Here is an 18,633-nt window from a genome sequence, read left to right on the forward strand (position 1 = left end):
AATAAACCGGCCATTTTCTCCAGAAGACATTTCCCCTTGTCTCCTCCTCCTTGCAAATTTATTTATTTATTCAAAACATGTATAGACTGTCTTTCGTATAAAATCTCTCCCCCCCCACACCCCTCTATAACATATATCCAGGTAAGCAAAAGAGTTGAAGTAGACATTCGTGCCTGGCAAAAATATGCAAGTAGGGTGTAAAGCAGAGTCTGTAGGAGAGAGTCCCAAGGGTCAAACAGAGGGGAGCATGACAGTAAGAGCTTTTTGACAGTGCAGTGGACTGCCTTGGACAGTGGTGGAGTCTTCTACATTGGATGGGTGGCCATCTGTAAGGGATTATTTAGTTGTGACTCCTGCATTCCAGGGGGTTGGTTTACATGACTCTTGGGATTACTTCCAGTTCTACAGTTCTGTTATTTGGTCCCTAGTACCCAACCACTGCTTGAAGAGAAAGTGATTTTTTTATCTCAGACCCACCACAATCACAGGTATGTTTGGTGAGGGCATGAGATAGGGCCTTCTTGGTGGCTGCTCCCCAGTTGTAGAACTCCCTTCCACTGGAGGCTAGGCAGCTCCCCTTTCCTTTTGCAGCCAGGCAAATACTTTTTTTATTCCTTGGCTACTAACGGGCTTGTTGTGGCAGGGTCTTCTCCCCCTGCCCCAACTGAAAAAACAGTTTTCAGTGCTGTTTTTAACAGGGCTACTCATATTTGCAGGGTTTCTCCCACAAAAAAGAATATTGTGTACAATGGTACCTCACAAGACGAATGCCTCGCAAGACGAAAAACTCGCAAGGCGAAAGAGTTTTTCGTTTTTTGAGTTGCTTCGCAAGACGAATTTCCCTATGGGCTTGCTTCGCAAGACGAAAACGTCTTGCAAGTTTGTTTCCTTTTTCTTAAAACCGTTAATGCATTCCTATGGGAAACCGTTTCAATGCATTCCTATGGGAAACCGTGCTTCGCAAGATGAAAAATTCGCAAGACGAAAAAACTCGCAGAACGAATTAATTTCGTCTTGCGAGGCACCACTGTATTTTAGTTGTAGCTGTTTTAATCTATGCTGTGAGCCACCTTGGGTCCTGTGCTTGGAAGAAAAGTGGAATATAAATTAATCAACTCAACGTATAAATGAATAATGTCCACAACATTAGGTCACATGCCCAGTGAAGGTGCATGAAAATGAATCATCCTATTGATCCATCTACCGAAGTGGCAGACACAATGTTGCCTTCCAGATATTGTTGGATTCCAACTCCCATCAGCCCTGGCCAGTGTGGCAAAGCCACTTCCGACATCAGGAGGAGGTGGGGTTGCGGGCTCACGCCACCAGCACGCGTGTGGTGGCCCTTTAAGGTTTCCTTTCTGACATTGCTATGGACTCCGGTTGGTCACCGTTAAGGGGCCTGGTAGGAATTTTTTCCACTTGGCAAATTGGCACCAGCCATTTGGTTTTTCGCCTACCTCATAGCAAATCGTCACAACTCCTTGGTTTTGGCGGTTAGGCATTGGTAGGGGTATTGTTATGTAGATGTGTTGGGGGGAAGGAGCGCCATCACCTCCCCCAAATATTGAAGGGTAGTCCGGTAAAGGATTCCGGGGGGGGGCGTTGCCTCATCTGAAGCCTATGGAGGCCAGGGCCTAAAGCACCCCCCCCCCCGATCTGTTACCCTGGGGAAGTACCTAGTTGATGTGCATCAGCAGGGCTCCCCCTGCTGGTGTTAACCCTTCCCAGTTTTCAAGCAAGCAGGCTGAAGCCGGATAGTCTGTTAGGACCAATGCCTAAGCCAATACCACTCTTACCTGTAACCAATAAAGTTGTGGCCAACTTTAGCCCATTAACCTTAAATAATGTGTCCTGTGTTGTTATTCCTACTGGGGGGAGGCGGGAACTCACCACACAAATGGTCAGGGATTATAAATGCTGTAGCTGAACAACACAGTGATCCCAATCCAGCTCATTAGTCTCTGTTCTCAGTGGCAGAGGCTCTCCAAGGTGTCGGGCAAAGAGGTCTTTCCCTGTACTGCTAGTCAATGTCCTCGAACTGATGATAATACTGATGCCCTGACCAAATCTTTAGTTCTGCATTTGGGCTTCCAAGACCCATGGGAGAAACACATCTATAGAGCACCTTTGCCCAGTGATGCAGCTAGCTTTATGGAGCATTGGGGTAGAGGCAATTTTACCCACTTCACAGCCTTCCCCCACCCCATGTCTATTTTGCTTTAGCTGTCAAAGTGAGGCGAGAAGAGAAAATGCTATCTTTTACCTCTTAGGTCCCAGGTTTCCACATGATTCTCATGTTTCCCACTTTGAAGACGAAACCTAGAAAAGCAAGAAATGGTGTGGCGAAGTGCGCAGGACTGTAGCTCAGTGTTAGAGCATTGGCCTTGCATGGAGAAGGCCCAAGGTTCAATTTCTGGTGCAGGGCTGGGAAAATCTCCTGCCTGGAAGCCCATAGAGACACCGCCAATCTGAATAGACAACATTGTGCTTGACAGGTGAATGGTCTGCCTCAGTGTAAAGCAGCTTCTTGCATTCCTAGGAGCCACCTTCAGAGGAAGGAAAGGAGCTCCCCTTTCTCTTTGAGCTTTCCACTCCTTTTGGAAGGCCTTGCAAGCCCATGTTTGCCCCAAGTGGGTTCTGTGCCAGAGTGGCAAGAGTGTATTGGCTCCCTTACAGATATAAGGGATCAGGTGGCATGTGGTTGAATTGTGTGACCGCTGGAAGGAAATGTTATTTTTGGGATGGGTGGATAGAGGAGAGGGGTGTGAGAGAAGGCAAAGTTGTGTGACTGCATTAAAGTCAACACTATTTATTTACACCTCTTGTCATAGGGGACAACAAAGGGCTGCAACTGTTAGGCTCAGCCCTTGGATGGAACGGCAATGAGGAGAGGGCAGGGCCTGGCACTTTCAAATGTCAGTCCTTTTGTGCCGCTTACTACTTTATGAGGCTGATGTCAAGCATCCTACTCAATGAAGCTTTTGTCCTAGGTGTATCGGGCAGGACAGTGGAAAAACCACCCTGTCTTATATCCCAGCCTCATCCATCTTCGGCTCAGCCTGCATCTCCATTTTCTTAAGCCTCCCCCTTGCCTGCAGAGCGAGGTTTCTCCCATCCTGGGTTAATGTGCTGGAAAATTGCTCTGCATGTTTATGAGGGGGTCCCTTCCAAATGAAAGGGAAATGGGGGGGATATATATATATATAAAAGGGCGAAGTGTGTATATGTGAGTCAGTTTAAAAGGGAAAGGGGTTATGTTAGGAAGATGGATTTTCCCCCCACTGAACTCACAGGGCAGTCCATGTCTTGTCGGTTCTGACCCTGATTAAGAGAATTTGAAAGACTTGCTAGGAGGGTTATTGTGCCTTGTGGCAGAATGCACTTCCGAATGATTCCCCCCCCCCCATATTTATAATCAGTGGGGTGGCTCTCAGTGTCCAGCGTTTGGTAACCCTTGCTCCAAAGACTCTACCTTTAAACAAAACCACAACTCACATCTATCGGGTTTCAAACTCCCCTTCTCTAAACGCATCACACCGATTTCTGTGGTTGAAAATCCAAACATGCTTACTGAGGGAACAAGGCCTTTGAAAACAGTGGGATTGATTTCAATGTAAACATGCATAGGATCGCACTGGGTATCATCTAGATTTCACACCGGAATAAATCCCACTTATTTTCATTGGAAACATAAGCACCTACTTCCTTTTGCTCAACACGCTTAGTGAATTTCAGCTCTTGGAGGATAAATTGGCTTGGTGTTGACATGGGCTCAATGACCACCACAACACAAATATATTTAGCCATTACTTGCTGGCCTTGGATAACATCACAGAATATGTCCATTGATGGAGATTTTTGCTGTTACTGCTGTCATTGAAATGGATATTCACATGTTGGCATATGAAGAGAACTTATTGGATGGCATATATCTGAAAAACACCTCAATTGTGGGTGAAATGGCCATAAACAAACTGAAAAGCTTCTTTTAAAATGCATTTCCCCATCTCATAAAGATTGCAAAATCCTAAAAGTTAAATAATAGTATGGAAAAAAATGTTGCAGTGGTTTATTGAACTTGTTGGTCACTTGCTGTGCAAAAAGATCTCTGCAAGAGGTTTACAACATATTTAAAAGCATAAGCATGAGTAAAACTACGTTATAATATAAACACATTTTCACAATAACACATGTAATTCGTTAAAAAAATGCACAGTGCAACCCCCAAGAAGAGCAGCAGAAGCTCTGACGAAAGCTTTGGCTCAGAGTGACAAGGGAAAGACAGCTAAGATAGATTCACAAATAGGGATGAGGGAGAATATGGATATGGGTCACATTCAAAGGCCAACAGAAAGTGTGGCTCAACTCACACATTCTGAAACAATATGCAAACCCAAACAGCACTCCTTCAGAACTTGCCCTTCTCCAAATTTCACTCCAAAGTTCAATCTCCATCTAAGTAACGTTTACGAAAAAACATATACTAGTACAAAGCATGTGTGCAAATGCAGATATTAGTGAAAATAACATACAAAAATATTATTATTGGGAGGAATTGCTTTGCAAATAAAAAATGTGAACATTAGGCAAAACTGCATACAAACAATGTGAATGAGGAGAAATTTGCACTGAAATGCTGATGAGTTTTCAGAAGCCTCCAGATTCCATCAGGCTATACAAGAGGGAGAGAGGTGGGATGGCATGCAATGTCCTGCAATGTCAGGTTTCTCCTCTCCTCTGGAAATTCCAATAACTCTGTTACTTGAGTGCCATCTGCAATGTACAGTTCAAGCAGCACCACACCACTTTAAGCAGTCAGAGCTTTCCTCAAAGAAAACTGGAAACTGTAGCTTCTTAAGAGTTCCATGGGAAGAGGGATTGACTGTTAAGCCACTCTGCAAATTGTAGCTCTGTGAGGAGAATAGGGACACCCTAACAACTCTCAGCATCCTTCACATTTCCCAAGATTGCTTTTGGGTGCAGGGGTAGCCATGAAAAAAGTATCATGACACTGTTTTATTATATATATTCTTAGTGTTTGGTTTTTCTTTTTCCTTCCTTCCTTCCCTCCCTCCATCCTCCCAGTCCCTTTTCCTTTTGTATTGTGTCTTTTAGACTGAAAGTCCAGGAGGCAGAAACTATTACATTTGTAAGCTGCTGTAGGAGACGCCCCCCCCCCCAGCAGGATCAAAATACTTTAAAATAAACAAAGACATGAGTAAGCCTCTGGTATGTCTTGCAAAGAAGCTCTTCTAGCAAGTGGTAGGAGAAGCATCCCATTTTTTATCGTGAGAGAACAGCGGCCATTTGGGTTGCTGTGATCTCGAGCAATTTCACAGCACACTTTCCCCCTGGGAAAAAAAGAGTTTTTTCAGAGCCATGATCTCACACATGCATTTTGGGGCACCGTGCTTGAAAAAAATGTGGGGGTTTTGGGGGGGAGGCATGACATGAAATTGCATGAGATCACAACAACCAAAAAGCCTGCCGTGCTCTTGTGATAAAAACCAGGAGGATGGAATGCAGGAAGATGGCATCCCTGATTTTGGTTTCAAGGTATTGGAGGGTACATTCCTAGCCATGTCTATTCAGAAGGAAGTCCTACTGAATTCAGTAACTGGAGTAAGGACTTCAGCCTTAGTATCTAGGGCTGGTCTGATTCTTATCACTACAAAACCAGGAATTAGGAAGTTTGTGTGTGAGTGTAAGAGTGAAGAATAAGCAACAATTGCATTCCCATATGTGTGTGTGTGCTACATACATTATGCAAAATTTCAGTGTCAAGTATCAAATTTCTGCTCTCAGTTTAAAGAAAAACTTGCTCTCTTGCTTAGGCTGTTTAGAGAGCAAATGTAAACAAGCAAACAAACACACCACCTAATTCACAAACTATTTCTGACTCACCATAAAACCAGAGGGTATTCAGACAAGGCATAAAAAGGATGCACATACTTCCCTCCCCCCTGCCTGGTTTCTCCCAGACATTTTGGCCTGTGATGGCTCTTAACTGCCAGATTGAGGCTCACAAACATTGTGCCAACTAGAAATGGCGATTTGGGGACGACGACGACCCAAAAAAGGAATTGATGGGCTCTGCCAAAACAGCCCCAGGAGAACCAAAACTTAAGCTTCAGCCAAAAAAATATATGTGGATATGAACATCTAATCTCTTCTTTTGTGTGTCCCGTTCCCCCCCCCTTTTTTTGTAAGCAGAGGTCAGGAACATTTGGTCCCCGGAGACCCTTAACAAGCAGATGTTACTGTAACATGCTCAAGGAATCAAGCATAAATATGACCTCTGACCTCACTTGTCAGCTGATCCACTGAGACTCTTAGAAATATACTCTTAACTTTTAGAAATGCCCACTTTTTCCCACCGTCCCACTCCATTCTTTCAACCGGCTCTCCCTTCTGTTTCCAAGGCCTGTAGCCGTGGCGCTGGCGCTAACGCAGTTGCTCCGAGTCTGACCCCTCTCTTCACGGAGGTCAAAGGCCTTCCACCCAAGGGCAGAGCCTTTTTTCTCGCTGATGAATCATTCCCGACTTGAAGGGAACAGAGGCGGAGGGTGGAGCTTGGGCCTCTCAAAAGGCCTTCAAACAACAGCGGCCTATATATCAGCATTTTACACTGTCCTGACACTTTAAAACTCACTTTCCTTTCTGGGAACGGTCGTAACAAAAGAGGGGAGAGTGTGTTGGTGGGGGGAGGATTAAAGATGCTGGAAGGTCCTGGCTGACCGGATGGGTAGAAGTCTAAATGTCAGGCCTCAGAGCGATGTCACATAAAACATCCTTAAAATGCACAGGCATCACATGGGCAGCTTGAGGAAGAAGAAGCTGTTGAATTCAGACAGGTCGACAGGACGCAGCTTCAAACTTTGCACAGAATGAGAAGATCCTTGTGCTCTTGTAATCTCTCCATTCCCACTGCTTGAGTTTCTGGTTGTGCCTTGTTTGTTTGTTGAAAACAGAAGTGTGGGACCTTGTTTAGCCCGAGGGCCACATTCCATTCAGGGCAAACTTCTGGGGTCCACATGCCAATGCTGGGTGGGACCAAAGGGAAATGTGGACAATGCCATAAAGATGGCTTCCCTCACAATCAGACACCCCTCACAATATTTGAAGCTAGTTTCTACACATGGTCTTCTCTGTCCCTCATCCAAGCAACCGAGAGGTTTTATCAGAATTGCAGTTGTTATTAACATGGATTTATTAATTGCCTTCTAAACTACCACCTCAAGACTATTTACATCTTGGATAATTAAAAACTTAAAAACACAAAAACAACAAATACATTTGAAACATGACCAAAACCCTAACAAGGAGACAGTCACGGAGAAGACCCATTTATCCAAGCCTGTTGGAATGAAAAGGTCTTCAATTGTTTCCAGAAAGTGCAGATATTAGGTGCTAGTCATACCTCAGCAGGAATGTTGTTCCACAGAACAGAGACAGCCACACTAAAAGCCCTGTTCAGCTCCATTAACACGTGACCCTGAAATTTCAGATTCCTCCCAAACTGATGCCAAAGTTCAGTGCTAGTTTTGTGGCGTTTTGTGCCACGAACCCCACGTTTTGTGCCACCCTCTCTGAACTGAGTAATTAACACAGCATTTCGGATCTGAAATTTCAGAGCTGGCCTGCTCTGAGTTACTGGGGAGATGACTTCTGAGATCTTTGGAAACTGAAGGAGAGATTTTTCCCACAGACCGCAGCAATCTACTGGACCTATAAGGGATAAAGCGGTTTCTCAAATAACATGGTTCTGCACTGCATAGTGTATATTAGTACCAACACCTTGACCTGGTGGCAGATTGGTAGCCAATGCAAATCTCATAAGCGGAATGTGATATGCCAAAGGTAGTTTACCTCCACAAGCCACATGACTTCAAAGACACATTCCAGCCAGGCAAAAACATTCAAGGAAAGTGAAAAGCAGGGTTGATGAAGAATGTAGCTCCGAAGGAAAGCCTCAACAGCCAGATAAATGGTCCCCAGGACTTGAGAGTCCCCACCACTACATTACAGTCAGTGGAAGTTGCCTTGCTTCTTATTCTATCCATACCAGAGTCCAGGAAGGTGGTGATGCAAGACAGGGCATTCTTGGTGGTGGTGCCCTGTATGTGGGGACCCCCCCCCCAGTGAACATCTAACTGCCCCCCACACAGTGGAAAATTTTAAATACAGCTCAAAACAGGCTTTTGAATCCAGTTCAATTTGGTATTTTACCGGGACGGTATTACAGAATTATGCTTCTAATTGATAGATTTCAATTGATGGTTTTACTATGATAGAAATGCATTCTAAATAGATTTCCTGTCATTAGCCACCCAGTGCTTCTGTCAGAGGAATGGAGGGTCTTTAAATGTGGTAGACTAATAATTAAATTGAACAGGGGCCCTTGAAGTTGGAATGGACAAATCAGTCTGTTCCCAATTTATATCACCTTCACATGTCTTCATTCACAGGTTTGTCCCACCCAGTTCCCTCGTTAATCTGTGATTGCCATGCATTGCTAACATACAGTTCAGCCAGGCAAAAACACTAAGGGGGAGAAGCAGGACCAGTGAGGTGTGTGGTCTGGGAAGAGAGCGTGTGGTCTCAGTAGGGCCTCAAAGGCTGCGCTTGGCCCCCGGCAATGAGTCCCCGGTCTTGATCTGTGTTAAGAGGCTGGGCATTGAAAAATTAAGTGATATGTGCACCTGCCTAAACTAACCCTAAAAATAATTTCAGAGGTGGTTCACTTCAACTGCCTTTTCAGATAGATAGATAGATAGATAGATAGATAGATAGATAGATAGATCCCTGACATCCATAAAGGTTCTATTGAGATATATATATATATAAATTGTCCAGTAGCACCTTAGAGACCAACTAAGTTTGTTCATGGAAAAGTCATACCTCGGGATAAATACGCTTCAGGTTGAGCGCTTTCAGGTTGTGCTTTGCGGTGACCTGGAAGTAACTGAGTGTGTTACTTCTGGGTTTCGCCACTTGTGCATGCGCAGATGGTCAAAATGACATCACGTGCATGTGCGGAAGCGGCGAAACACGACCCGCGCACGAGCAGACGCGCTGTCGCATCTTACGTTCTGTTCAGGATGCAAACAGGTCTCCGGAACGGATCCCGTTTGCATCCTGAGGTACCACTGTATAAGCTTTTGTGTGCATGCGCACTTCTTCAGATACGTGTGCATGCACACAAAAGCTTATACCAAGAACAAACTTAGTTGGTCTCTAAGGTGCTACTGGACAATGTTTTATTTTTTATATATATTTTGACTGTGTCAGACCAACACAGCTACCTAGCTGAATCTGGTTCCATTGAGAGGCAGGGAGCGCAAGTGAAGCAGGAAATTCTACTTGTTTCTCCCTTCAGTGATTTACTGGGCATGCTACATTCCCTTTGGGTGATGCAAGAAATGCCTTTGTGGTATCCCTGCAATCAATTTGTGACAGAAGCACATGTTTGCATGTGTACACACAGCTTGGTTACTGCACAGAAGAGCATGGTGTTTTACTTTGCATTTTAAAACGTGTGTGTGTGTGTGTGTGTGTGTGTGTGAGAAAGATGTATCTTTCTTCCAAATAAGTACAAGGATAGGGCGAGCCTCCACGCTGCTGGATTCCATCACCTTAATTAAAGAGGGGCTGATGACATGTAACATGATAAATAATGTAATAACCAAAATGCAACATTATGCTAAATAATACTAAACAAAAACAAAACCAAAACCCGACAACAACGCAATGCCCTCAAGTAATTTATTAGTACCATGTGACAGAATGATCTGGTACAAATTTGGTCCTGCGGAAAATAGCAGAATTAATCATAACCTGCTGCATTATTCCTGAATCAATGGGTCTAATTCATTCACAGCTCCTATGCTGGAAGTTCTGGCTATTGTCTTCTATAAACTCTTAGGAACACAGGAAGCGGCATTACAACAACTTAGACAGCTTGTCCTTCTGGCTCACTGCTGTCCTGCTCTCACTGGCAGTGGATCTGCTGTCGGAGCTCCCACAATCTGCAGAGTTTCAGACAGGAGTGTTTGCTAGCCTTTCTAGCACATGGCACCTTCTGCAAGAAAAAGAGGATGTTCTACCACTCTGCTTCAGCCCATGAGCTACAGTTGTGTTCCTGGCTTGTGGAAAGTCAGACTACTGGTCCATCTAGCTCAGTATTGTCTATGCCAGAGGCTGGCAACCTAAGGCCCATGGGCCAGAAGCAACCCATGAGAGTCGCTTAACTGGCCCATGAGCCACCCCCAAACCGAGCCGCCTGCGCTAAACCAGCGCAGCACGGCATGGGACCTCTCTTCTGCGGCTCCAGAAATCACTTCTGCACATGCTGAGGCACCGGGCATGGCATCTGCGCATGTCCACAGCACCGGAAATCACTTCTGCGCATGCCTAGACACTGAAAATTGCACCTGCACAGAAGCGATTTTTGACACCATTTCCGGCTTCATGCTGTGCTGGTCCGACCCATGGAGGATCTCCGCAGGAGTGATCCAGCCCATGCCCAGTAAGCCTTGCTGACCCCTGATCTATGCTGTCAACCGCTATCAGGGGCTGCAGGCAGGGGACTTTCCCAGCCCTGTCTAGAGATGGTAGTGATCAAACATGAGACTTTCTTCATGCAAAGCAGATGCTCTAACACTGAGCTGTGGGCTACACTCTTTCAATTAAGCAGATCCTAGGCTGAGAAGGAAATATAGGAACACAACCAGAATGCCCTGCGCTCCCTGTTCCTCAGTAGAACTTCTGCAGATGCCATCGTCCCAAATGGCTGCATTGGTCAAAAGTTGCATAGTCTTGGAATGGGCTTGGCTGCATGGGTTCTCACGAAGTGCACCTAGGGATGTAACAAAGCATAGTTTCCCACTCTGCTGGGTTCTCATCACATGCAGCAGTGTTCCCATTCCACTGCAGTTCATTTCCCTCCCACCCCATTCATTTCAATGCAAAGGAAATATAATGAAAACGGGTGGTGGTGTGTAACTGATTATGTATCATTTGTGAACTGAAAACAACAACTGCAAATACTGTTCATATTCGCTGGACTGATTTCCAATTCAAACATGGGGCAAATAAACAAACTCCAGCAATTTCCACTTGCATTTCCACCGGACTCATCCAAGAACTCTAAATGCACCTGTCCACTATATCACTGGACCAGATCATGCCGCTTGTGTTTAGTTAACAGCCAGTTTATGTAGAGTTCTGAATTATCTCTTAAGTTCCATCGGAGTTGCACATCTTTGAAAAGGGAGAGTTGTGTTGCGATTTTGCATAGGTTTGCTTCCTGGATTCTTCTCCCTCCTTTGCACCATCAAGTTTTTTCACCTTTCTAAACTCGATTGGCACAATACTAAGCAAACACAGCCGTGGGTCAGGGGTGAAGGGCTAGGAACCTGGCGGGTGAAAGGTTGAAAAACTTGAAAGGGAAGAGTTACAGTTGTTTTAAGAAAGAGATTTAGCAGGTTTGGGGTGTTTTTAAGTGCTGGCAAACAGCCAGGCCATTTGTATTTGAGAAGGTCACACAACTGGCCTTAACGTCTTTGCAGCTAGGCGTTCCATTCAGTTGGGTTTTAATGATATTAGAAAGTTTTGCTGCCCTGTGAAAAGGCTGTCCTGATGTCTATAAAAATTAACCTTCCCTGGGAAGAGACACCGCAGTGTATTTACACTGTGCTATGCATGGATTCTAGGGCTTGTGAGAGGGTTACTGGTGTAAAGATGGTTCATGGTGACACTTTCATCTCCTCTCACATTTTGCTGTCTTTCAATCACTGTTTGCTGTTTCCAGCGGTTGCATTGTTTTAGAAGCACAGCATGTTCTGTGCTTAGCACAGGCGGGAGAGACAGAGATGTCCATGCGTAGGAGTGACAATGATACCAGCTTCTTTCTTGTCCTCATTCACTGTGCATTGAGTCTTCCCAGTGACTGGTTTGGTGATACCTTGCTGAAGAAGATGGGGAGGAGGTTGGGATGGCTTATTTAAAAACTTGTTTTAAAACCAGCCATAAAACAAACTTCTCCATAAACAGATGGATAGGGTATACATTTCTTTATTTCTTTCTTTATTTAATAAGACCTCCCTATTTTCATCGGAGAAATGTTGGAGGGTATGCACTTCTCTGGTGAACATCTCGGGGTACCAAGGGGCTTTGGGGCTCAGTCTGGGCCTGTGCCCTCTGGAGCACATTTAGGGGTGAGTCCCCTGCTGCTGTCCCTAACATTGTCCATACCACTGGCCAAAGCACTTTAAGTAGGCCTTTAACCTGGAACAGGAAGTCCATGAAAACCCAGAATTCTGTGGAAGCTTCAAGAATGTGAAAGGCATCCATAGTCCTTAGTATGGCACAGTTAGGTCTCTTGGGTGCGCCATTCAAAGTGCAATGTTGCTGAGCCCCCTTTCTGATTTGGGGACCTAACTGTGCCATACTAAGGACTATGGATGCCTTTCACATTCTTGAAGCTTCCACAGAAGCCACATCAACGTCTTCCTGCCCATCTCTCTTTCACCTCGGCGTGCGAATTCGATACGCCAAGCAATCACTTGGCTAAGTGTCATCACAAGCCCGGGAAAATTGCCTTCCCTCCTCAAATGCCCTCACTTCCCCAGCACTCTAATTATAAGTAATTACCTGCTCTTTTTCCTTTAAGAATCAAGCATCAGCGGCCAGCCCACCTCAGGGAATAAATATGCATTGCACTTTGATGAAATTTTCACATAATACAGGTCAGGTAGTTAATGAAGCCATAAACTGTAATATGTCCGCGGCACTAAACATCACCTCATTCATCTGGCCTCGGCGTTTAAGAGAGCAAGCGATGTTTATTGGCGTGAGACACGCTCTTTGCCTTAAGGATCACCATTCAGAGCCAGCTTTTTGTAAATAAACATATAACCTTTGCAATGGTAATTTAAGACTGTGCAGTAAAGGAGCCACAGCGAGTACATCGAGATAAACATCCTCATGAATAAAAGCTTAGAGCTCCAGGCTAAGGTGTTTATTAAGTCCCAAGCTGTTTCTTCATCTTCCTCCACCCCGCATCTCAGCCTCTTCAGTTCTCTCTCTCTCTCTTTGAGCAGAAAACAAAACAATTGTGCTATAGATTGTGTTCTAGAATCATAGGACATTTTGCTGTGTGATAGATAGATGATAGATAGATAGATAGATGATAGATGATAGATAGATATTTGAAAAGGCAGCTTAGCACTGAACTTCAACAAAGCAATTGAATAATAGGTGCAGAAAACAGACCTGCTCTCAGCTTGCCCCCTCCTGTTATGTGTAAACAGGCAGTCAGAAATCAAGAGACTAGCTTGCATAATAGGCTTTTGCATTCAGCAGCAGGAAAGTTATAAAGGTGCACTTTAAAACAGAGTCAGTGTTACCTGTGGCTGACTGGTTTTTTGGTACAGTGGTGCAATTTGAAAAATGGACCTCTTCCAAGCCACAGTCATGTTTATGGGAGTTATGAGTAGATGGACAAAGGATGGAGGAGATTTGAGTTTCTTGACTTCTCTCTCAATTGCGCCCAAAACTCACCCAGATTAGGGACAGGGAAGAAATTTGTTTTGGATTGTAACGTGAACCTACATAATTCATACTCTCCAAGGGAACACAGGAAATAATTTTGCACCACTCTGAATTTTGCAAAAGTGTACGAAATAATCTGCACAAAAATGCACACATGGGGGAAGTGTGCATTAAAAATGCTTATCGTATTTGTTTAATTTCTTACATTTATATACCACCTTTTCCTCCAAGAAGCCTAAGGTGTTTTACATGGTGCTGTCCTCCCCATTTTATCCCCACAACAACTCTGTGAGGTAGTTCAGGCTGAGAGACAGAGACTGGCCCCAGGTCCACCCAATGAGATTCACAGGCTGAGTAGAGATTTGACCCTGGTTTCCCAGGTCCTACTCCAACACTCCAAGACTCCAACACTTGGACCTAAGTTGTTAAGAGCCTTGTCAGTTAATAACAAAACTTGAACCTGGTCTGAGAACACATGTATTTGCATCTGACTTTAGATACGGATGCTATAAATATACCACCAAAATGGAATCATGACTTTGCCAGGGATATGAAATATACCCCATCAGGAAGCTGAAACAGAAGATTTGGCTCACTCCCCTTTCTTAAAAAACAAAAAACCAACAGATTCAGGAGTTAGAAAGTAATACATCTTCCTTCCACTTCTCCATGAACCTTGCAGCTGGCAAAAAGGACTTTCTGTTTGTAATTACCGCAAGCAGATGAGAGAACAGGATATTTGTGTGTGTGTTTTATTTTGACCTGCAGTTATAGAAAAAGTGCCCTCTCTCCAATCCTAATTCATTTCAGAACACAAATGCACAGATTCCTAATGTACTCGGAAATCCATTGCATTTGCCAAATGCCTTTTGGAGCCCTTTCCACAGCTTCTGCCAGCTGTGGGGAAAAATATCAGGCCAGGGAATAAATGTGGCCCCCAGGAGCCTCTATCTGGCCCCCTGTGTACTGGCGATGTCCCTCACTGCTCTTCTCTGATCATTTTTGTCTGGTGAGACTGCATCCTTGAGCTGTGATGAACCTTTGCCTGGCTGAACACAGAAGTGTGTTGTAGAAAACTTTCAATGCCAGGAATGCAGCCTACAGAAAGTATCACATCCATTGCTTTCTCTATTACTAACTCTGGCTCCATCTACCACTAGAATGCTGTTCCGGAAAGTTACCCATGAGACAATGTGGCTCTAAGGCTGAAAAATGTTTCCAACGTCTATGCTCTTACCTTCAAATTTTCTGCAGAGTTTTCAGCTTCCCAACATTGGGGGGGGGGGCTGATGGCTACTTTTGAGTTTAAAGATACCATTTTATGGCCATTTGCCATTCACCTGTTGGATCATGTTTCTTCCTGAGATGAGGTGAGGCAGACAAGTGGGCATTCCATCCCCTCCTTTAGAAAAAGAGTAAACACAAAAAGCAGTCTAATTGAACGTGGTCAAAAAGAAGCACTGGTGAATTTGGCATGGTGTGATTATTATTATTATTATTTGTTTATACCCTGCCCATCTGGCTGGGCTTCCCCAGCCACTCTGGGCGGCTTCCAACAAAATATTAAAATACAGTAATGCATCAAACATTAAAAGCTTCCCTAAACAGGGCTTCCTTCAGATGTCTTCTAAAGGTCTGGCAGTTGTTCTCTTTGACATCTGGTGGGAGGGTGTTCCACAGGGTGAGCGCCACTACCAAGAAGGCCCTCTGCCTGGTTCCCTGTAACTTGGCTTCTTGCAGTGAGGGAACCGCCAGAAGGCCCTCGGAGCTGGACTTCATTGTCCGGGCAGAACAATGGGGGTGGAGACACTCCTTCAGGTATACTGGACCAAGGCCATTTAGGGCTTTAAAGGTCAGCACCAACACTTTGAATTGTGCTTGGAACATACTGGGAGCCAATGTCGGTCTTTCAAGACCAGTGTTATGTGATCTCGGTGGTAGTGGCTAAAGTGAGTGTGCTCCAACTCTGGAAGTTGTTGGTTCAAATCTCACCTCTGCTATGAATGGACTGGGTAGCCTTGTCTCTCTGAACCAGACCCCTGCCTCATTTGAAATATGGGGGGTGCAATCTTACAGTGTTGTTGAAAATATTATTCATGCACGTGCCCCCCTTTCAGATGTTACAATCAATATCCAACAAGGCCAAAGGGGTATCAACACAGTCTGAGTTTCCAGCTTTCTTTTCTTGCAGGTGTTTTATTTCTCTTCCACAATTCTTTCCAGCAAGCTCAAGCTATTTCGTCACTTTCGTTTTATATCAAGAAAGAGAACTACATCTCCCACTTAGAAGTGTGCATATCACTGTAGCCTTTGAGCAGCAGTTAAAAGATAGTGGGATGCAGGCTTTCCCCAGTTTTGAAAACCGAAAAGCTTATTATTATTAGAATACAAAAATCAATTGATATGCTGTTATTTTTAATAGAAAAGAAGCAGCAATAATCTTGCCTCTGCCTCCCATAGCCAACCCCCTTCCCAGATTATTCAGAGGCCTGGGGTTTATATTACCAGACCGAGTTTTTCAGTTCCCTGATCTCATTTGTGGTCAGTTATGCCTTCTCTTGTGCCTGCAGATGTATGAAATGAAGAGGAAGCGCGTTCTGCAAATGGAAATACTTTCCAACTTACTCAATGTACTTTGCAGACAGGGCTGGAGAGAGAGAAGCAGTGAATCAGGTTGTTTGACCTTCCTTGGCAACGCTATAATAAATGAACAAGTTAACATTCTTCCACTGCTCCTCTCACCTAATATTTCTGCATTGTGTCAACTCAGGATGAGCCAAAACTGCACTCACTGTTTCATGAAAGATTTTGGGAGTGTCAGAAAAATGCCTCCCTTTTCCAGCTATTTTTGGCACCCACTTGCACAACTCTTTGCCCATCCATTTGCTTTGCCCTTGTTGCTCTCAATGGGATAGTGTGGGATAGCTCACTCTAGAGAGCATGAGGTTCTTAATCTCAGGGTCGTGGGTTTGAACCCCATGCTGGGCAAAAGACTCCTGCACTGCAGGGGATTCGACTCCATGATCCTTGTGGTCCCTTCCAACTTTATGATTCTATGCCTTCACTTACCCTTGGTGACATCAGGTTCATTATCATACTTCTGACTGCCTCCATCGGGTTGTGACTAAGGATTGCAGCAAGGCATGGCGAACTGGTGCATGTTTTAACTATGAGGAAATGTCCCGCTGTGTTCAATGGGGCTCATCTATTCAGTTACTACATTTGTCATTTATTGATCCATAGCTGGACAAAAAAATAAAATGCAATACAACACAATAACAAATTAATTCTAAAAATGGTGAGCATCCATTGCGGCATGATCCTATCCTAGACAAAATAATTCAAGTTGTGGCATCAGTCCTTTCATTATGCTATGGGGTGCTGCAGGGGTCTATCTTATGTCTGTATTAATACAGTCATACTTCAGGTTACAGCCACTTCAGGTTGCGTTTTCTTGGGTTGTGAAACCCAGAAGTACAGGAACAGGTTACTTCCGGGTTTTGGTGGTTGCACATGCGCAGAAGCACTAAATTGTGCTTTGCGCATTCGCAGAAGCGCCAAATCACAACCCGCGCATGCGCAGACACTGGTTGCAAACGCTGTGGGTTGCGAACGTGCATCTCGCATGGATCACGTTCGCAACCCGAGCGTCCACTGTAGCTAGATGAAGCTCTTGGGAACAGCCATTAGGTGTTTCAGAGTAAGGTGAACAGCTCCTACTGAACATCTATTGGCAATGAGTTTCACAGGGTGGGCTCTGCCACACTAGAGACTCGGCCCCAGTAAAGGTCAGCTGAACCCCAGGAGCAGTGAAAACCCCCAAGCACCCCCATCAAAAGACCTCAGCAATCAAGGTGTAACGTTAAGGTACTTTGGATGCATCACAATAAAATGTTTTCATTTTGTTTTTTACAACAACAATGAGAAGCAGAGTTTCTTTCTTAATCAACCAATGTGTAGTCCAATCCTAAGCACACTCACTTAGAAGTAAGTAAACTGTTTCAGCAAAGCACATTCCTAAATCAGTGCAACTAGGATCATTGCCTCAGCTACCTAGTTCGTGTTTTAATGTGGAGTGGAAGAGCTGGTGGACAGGAAAAAAAACAACATACCTGGTTCTGGAAAGCAGCTGTGTGGGAAGGAAATGATATTGGCTGATGGAGCCTGTGAAGTGTGGAAGCAGGGGAAGGGGGGGGAGGAACCAGTCCTAGTTAAGCATGTCTGAATGTGGGGAATCCCAGGACATCGATGCGTTTCGGTTCAGAAGAAGGATGAATGTCGGTGTATTTCCCAACACGAAGCCTTAAAAAAATGAAAATAAAATAAAATAAAAATAATTGCTTCAGGGACCCCCTGAGTTAAAATACGCAGGTGTTTCGAGGGGAACATAAACATTTTTTTCCTAAATGAGGCGTTGAGGGCTGGGAGAAGGGCAGTAAAATTAGTGGAATTACTGGCTGATTTTAACCAGATGATTGCTCCGCTTGGACACCAGCGCGTTTTCATTAGGGACTCTTAATTTACAAGGCATTTGCTGCATACCAGTGGAACTCAGAAACTCCCCAAGGTCCTAAAGAATGCCAACTCCAGTCGTAATAGCAAGCAGAAATGCCTAGCTGCAGGTTGTGTGTGTGTGTGTGTGTGTGTGTGTGAGAGAGAGAGAGAGAGAGAGAGAGAGAGAGAGAGAGAGAGAGACTTTATTTCCTAAAGGCCAAGCCAGTTGTAGTTCCCTATCAAATAAACCCTTTGGATAAAGGATGAGATAGCAAGAATTAGTCAAAGAGACCTTGCATTCATAGGGTTGTCTCAAAAATTCTATGTAAATCACCATTTATATTCCTTAGGACATGTGGTCTTTTTCCAATGCCAGAGTAATCCTGATTTATGCAACTGAGCTCTCCATGACATCACAATAGCCTTAAAAACAAATAAATGATTGGCACAGCCGAGGTCTAAAAAAAATGACCTCGCATTAGAACTCCATGATGTCATTGCCCTTCTCTCGTGAAAACCTGCTACGTGTTAGCCCTCAGACTTGAGTGACCACACTCCACATAAATTTGTCGACATTTTTAT

Source organism: Podarcis liolepis (assembly GCF_965112155.1).
Source record: "Podarcis liolepis genome assembly, chromosome: 14".
Classification (NCBI taxonomy): Eukaryota; Metazoa; Chordata; class Lepidosauria; order Squamata; family Lacertidae; genus Podarcis; species Podarcis liolepis.